Raw genomic sequence first — 6,295 nt, forward strand, 5'->3', positions numbered from 1 at the left:
CATTAAGACAATGCAACTATATATCTACCCCAACCACTTTGAATACACAGATACAGAATGGACATTCATCGGTGTACCCCATTTTTCCTAAGTTCCGTTACTGAATATTATAGGTGTGTAAACTCAGCAAAATAGAATAGAAGTTTTTGAAGTAGGTATAGATAATCTTCTGAATTTGTTCAGGTCTGTTGTGATTTCACCCTTTATATTGCTAATTGCACTGATTTTAGTCTTCTTTCTTTTCTTTTTTGGGAGTAGGTAGGGTTGGCTAAATGTTTGTCAATTTTATTTAATTTTTCAAAGAGCCAACTCTTGATTCGTTGAGTCTTTTATTGGTTTCTTAGTCTCCATTGCACTAATTTCTGCTCCGATCTTTATAATTTCCTCCCTCATAAAAGCTTTGGGTTTGACTTGCTTTTTATTCTACAAGCTTGAGGTTAAACATTAAGTTATTTATTTGAGCTCACTGTTTTCCTTATTTGATTGTTCACCACTACAAATTTCCCTCGTGGAACTGTTTTCACCATGTCCCATAAGTTCTGATATGTTGTATTGGCATTATTGCTTAATTGTCTGATTTATTCTTTAATTTAATATATGACTTATTGATTGTTCATGAGGAAGTTTGACTTTCAGCCTATGAATTGCATTTTGAAGTAAAAGTGTTTCTTGTTTGCAGTATTTTATTGCATCTTTCTTCTTGATCCATTCTGCCAGTCTGTTTATTTTGATTGATGAACTGAGACCCTTAACTCTGATGGTTCTTTAGGACTTATCCTTGTCATGTTCCTTTCTCGATGTTGGCTCCCTTCCCCGCCCCTCTGTTTAATTGCTTGCCTTGACTAATGGATTCATTCCCGTGGGCTTCATGGAGTTGAAATTGTTGTTATCTCTTTCTGGAATGACCTTCAGGACATTTTGGTGAGCTGGTTTGGAGTTCAAGAATTTTCTCAGAGGTTCTATGTTACGGAAGCATCTTATTTCTCCAGCAGTTTTGCAGGGTGCATCAATCTGGGTTGGAAGTTGTTTCCTTTGAGGGCTTAAAATAGTTCACGCCAAGCTCTCCTTGACTTAAGAATTTGTGTTGAGAAGTCTGCTGTGATTCTGATGGGCTTTTCTTTATCAGAGATTTATTTCTTTTCTCTAACAGCTTTTATTATTCTGTTCTGGTGTTGAATTTCTGGAATTTTGACTATATATCTGGCTGTAGATATTTTTTTTTTGATCATGGATAATTAAAGTTCTATATTTCTCACTTACCTGTATGTCAAGTTCTTTTTCTTGATAGGGAACTTTCTGGCTATGATTTCTGTGAATAAGCTTTTTATGTTATTTGCACTATCCCCTGCTTTTTCATTGACTATGATCAATGCTATGCTACTCTTCTTTGCTTCATCTAGCCGCTTCTGGATTTATTTTTTATGGTCCCTTGCTATCTTAAGGAAATCTTTCTTTTAATGGTGACTAACTGCAAATTTGTCTTCTGTAGTTATGATTTTGTCCTCACATTGAGTTATTCCTCTGCTCCTGGATATCTGTTTGAATTGGTTTTCTGGATTCCATTTCTTTCCTTTGTTGCATATTCATGGTTTCCATTTTTTTTCTAAGCTCCTCTACTTTTTTATCTTTATCTGCTCTAGTGTTAGTAACTGTGTCTTTCATTACAATCGCCATGTCTGTAGTTATTTCTGATTTTAGTTTTTTTCTAGATTCTCATTCATTTGTAGTGTTATTTCTGGTATTCATACTTCAGAGAGTTCAGGTATGAGTTTTCTTGGATTGTTCCACCTCATTGCCCCCTGTGTTTGCCTTTGATGAGCTAGATATCTGGAGTTTTCTCTTGGTTAAGTGTCTTCTCATTTTCTAGTTTTTAGTTTAATTCCAGAGTTGATACTTGTAAATTGCTTATGTTGGAGAGCTTTATTGCTAGAATTTAGAACCTTTAGGAAATGTCAGTTTCTCAGAGATGTCTTCCAGGTAAACCTGGCTTTTGGGTTTTCAGTCTGTTGCAAGATCCTACTTCTTCAATTTACCAGGGATGAGAAGTTGTTGCCTACTTGGCCCAGCCCCTGGTTCTGTGACACTTGTGCATAGTATTTTTAATGACTCTTAGACAATCTCAGTCTTGGTATACCAAGAAGAACAGCTGGTTAGAACAATTATGTTACCTTGGCTAAAGTGGTACCATCACAAGAACAATAGCATCAAACACAACCCAGGAAATGACACACACACATAACTATTAATTGGCCAGCTTTAACTATATGAACTAGTTTTGTGGTTATATAATAAAATCTAAAACAATCCAGAAAATTGTATACAGTAAATAAACTCTCAGTATAGCAATTGTACCCTTAGGGGAGAACATTTAAAAGGGGGAGAGTAATAGAGAAATAGAAGAAGAGGAAGATATTAGAAGCAAGGTTAAAGGACAAAGGAAGATCATGTGAACTTTGGGAAACTAGTGCAGAAGACAGAAAGAAAAGTGAGAGGGAAAAAATGAAAATTAAATAGAACAGAACAACAACACTAAAATAAACCGTAAAATCCAGATTATGGGGCCACAGAGGAAAATGATCGATGATGTAGAGTGGGCCTAAGGAGAGTCACCTAGAGAGAAAACATTTTCTCAGGCTCTCACAGAGAGCAAATTGGTCAAGCAATGGCCGTGACTCATCCACACGGCTGACACTGACAAAAAATCTACAAGGTGCTGTACATGGCTTCAGGGTAAATCCTGGGGGGATTTGACTGACCTTGTCAGATACAAAAGTTACAGTTTTAGTTATATAGGTCTTGCTTTACCTTGGTCTTAACCATCCAACAGAAAAGTATAATCACGAGATATAAAAAGTAATGCCATATTAACATGCTGAGCTGTAAGAAGCTCAAGTCAACAACTTCTAACAATTACCAGTTCTGCTGATAACCACTACTATTGTGGCCTATTGGACTATATTGGGTTATTTCTGAATTCAAGAACCTGCAGTATTTGAACTGGCATCAAGTATGAAAAGGTCCTTTAAAGACTTCTCCTAATACAGCTTCCCTAACAGCAATGGAACATCATCTTTGACAAAACAAAAAAAGGGGATATAAATAAAGGACCATTTTGTAGTGAAAAAAATATATCTATACACACACTAAATAGTTAGGATAGATATATAGTTAATTTTTCTTAGTTCAATGAGAAGAAATATTTGTACTAATATTGTTTAGACAAAATATCATGTCTACATCTTGTCCTCTGAGTAACCACTATGAAGACAACAATATGCAATGTGCTAATTATTGTAACTGTCCTACAAACCTGTTTTGAAACTGTTTCATTGCTATTTTATTTTCTTATTAAAATTAATAAAAATTCAAAAACCCCTAAAACCCATATTCACACTCATATAAAAACACCCAGACAATAAAAAGAAAACAAAGAGAAAAAGAAAAGGCCCACTTCCAAGTGTGTCTGTGCTATCACTGTTATACGTGGACAGAGTCCATATCTTTGTTGATTAGTCCCAGCAGCCCAGCAGTACCTTTACAGTATAGTAAAGGGTAATTCCAGCATGCCTGTACCTGTTTCTACTGAAGTTCAGGCTCATCTGGCCATGAGGCTGGAGCCAGGCCTGTTCAGCTTGTAGCAGCTCATGTGTCTCCTGTGGGTTTGAACTTGGCTGGGAGGCACTAGGTGCAGCTAGCAGTTGCTCCAAGCTCCAAGCTCAGCTGGCCTCTCTCCATAGTAGCTCCTCTACTCTCTCCACTAATGGTTCACCAGCTGCTGCAGCCCAAAATGTCCACTGCTCCTTTCCACGGATGTGTTTCTCCATGAAGGTCTGTGGGATCACTGTGTAGTGAATTCAGGCTCAGAAAAAAGCACCTCCTGTCACCTCCTTCTTCATCAAAGTCTCCTCTTCATTCTCCTCATGAGCTTTAATGATCACTTCAGAACCTTCCTGGCTCCCAGTGACTCACTTCTTTCCTCCTTCTCTTCCTCACATTGCCATGTCTAGTGGGATCTGGACACCAAATCTCAGAGAGACTCTTTCTCTCCTGCTTACCACTCTGCCACCTACTTGAAAATCTTGAAGTGTGTCTTTAATTTTCAAGAAGGATTTCAACCCTGCTTCCTTCCTGGATAGTTGTCAAGCCCATGTAATGAGGTTGAGAGGGAGCCAGTAGGACATGGTAGTCAAGAGCTATGGCCTGAGGAATGGAAAGTGTACCCCAAGGAGTACAGCACATGAGGCCTATTATTGGTGTGAGATAGAATGTCCATTTATATTTTCAACCAAAAATAAAATGTTAAGTTTTATTAATATTGCTAATATCCTATGCTTTAATGTTTACTACTTGTTTGATCCATTTGTTGAAATGGCCTTGGGTTATAGATTATGCCCAGGGCTTCTTGGTACCAGAGGAAAACCGTGGGTCTCTATGCCATAATAAGATAGGAACTTATTCATTCTCTTTTGGAATATTGAAATATATTGTTCTTTGATGATACTACAACTGTTTTCACGTGAGTAGTTTTATAAAAGTAAGATTGAAATAGCGTAATAGTTGCTATACTTTAAAATGATATAGAAAATTTACATGAAAAATTTTAAGTTCATAGTAAGATTCTCTATTATAAATTCTCCAAAATGTTGTTGTTCTTAAGGATGTTATACATTTATGTTTTCCCTTGTACAAAAAGGCAAGAGATATAAATTATAGCCTTCCCTCTTACAACAGGAGCTCTTCAAGGTTGACACTAAGCAATTATAAACAAAAGCAGCCTATCTAATTAAGGAAAAGTTGGTATTTTAACAATGTGTGAAAAAATAACATTTTAAAGAGAGCTTGTAAGCTAGAAAGAGCTTGAAACTGATGCTTCTGATATTTCGTCAGTATTTTCACAGAAAACAATGAGCTTATGTATTATAACTCTCTCCTAAATGCTTTGTTAAAAGTGGAAATAGTTTTTAGTTTAAAGATAATGCAAATAAAAAATTTTAATAGATTTTGAACATACTCCAGAAAAACATATAAATAGGTTTTCTTTTGATTAGTTTGCCACTAATTCTAAACAAAATGGAAATCTAATATGTGGGTGATAACAAAAATTTTTGACTAATTGGGAGGTAAATTAAAAATATAATTTTATTAAGAACAAGAGTACATCCTTTAGTCTTAGTGTCTGCTTATAATAGCTGTTGGTTGTGAGTGTCTAAGTGTCCCAGCAAGCAGAATTTACTACATCTGGGTCTTTGGATTGCTGTATCATTAACCACTGAGCAAAGATCTTAAAAAGTTACTAATAAAGCCAGACCTGGTGGTGCACATGTCCCAGCACTCTGGGAGACTGAGGCTAGAGAAGCATGGGTTTATGCCAGGCATGGGCATTGTAGTGACTTAGTGAGACCCAGGCTCACCATACAAAGTAATTAAAAAGGGCTGGACATATAGCTCAGCATGAAAGTGCTGGGTTCCATCCCCAAGACTGAAGAGAAAAGTAAGAACACATTGTCTATAACATGAGTGTAAGATTGTACTTGTAACAATGAAAACTTTAAATATTATTTCACCAGTAGCTCTCCTATTCTTTTTTTTTTTTGCTTGTTTATTAAATTTAGTAAATGGTGGCCATACTTGCTTCTGTAATTCCAAATTCAGTCAGTACTACATAAATGAAGGCACGATGAGTATGAACAGAAAGTTATTGATTCTACTATTTCTTTTAAACCTAAGTGTAACTTTTTACATAAAGTAGACAATGGCAAGTCACTAAAAACAGATTAAATGTAGCAAGACTAGTACAAAAAACAATAGAAAGGAAGAAGTAGAAATCTAGAGTCTAAACTTATATAGCCTCACCAATAGAAGGACTTATATATAAATAACTTTCTTCACATCAAAACATTACTGAATTAATACATATGACCCTGTTATGAATTATAATTAAAAATTTAAAATAGGCTTGTTTTCTTTTCTATGTTTTTAATACAAGTTCAGACTCATAGTGACCCTCCTGTCTCAGCCCCGTCAGCACTGGAATTACAGGTATGTACCACCAGGCCCAGTTTTAGAGCTGGCATTCTGAGCCCACACACCATGCTGTACTGGGAATCAAACTAGGGCTGTTGCACTTGCCAGGCAGGCTCATTGAAAACCAAGCTATCTCCCAAACTCTATTTCTTATGTCTCTCCACTTTTTTTCTCATAATTTTATTGAGAAACAAATAGCAATGAGACAGTTTCAAACCAAATTGGTAGGACAGTTTCAATAATTAACACATTGCATACATTCTTCCTGGTG

Source organism: Octodon degus, unplaced genomic scaffold (assembly GCF_000260255.1).
Source record: "Octodon degus isolate 3935 unplaced genomic scaffold, OctDeg1.0 scaffold00127, whole genome shotgun sequence".
Taxonomy (NCBI): domain Eukaryota; kingdom Metazoa; phylum Chordata; class Mammalia; order Rodentia; family Octodontidae; genus Octodon; species Octodon degus.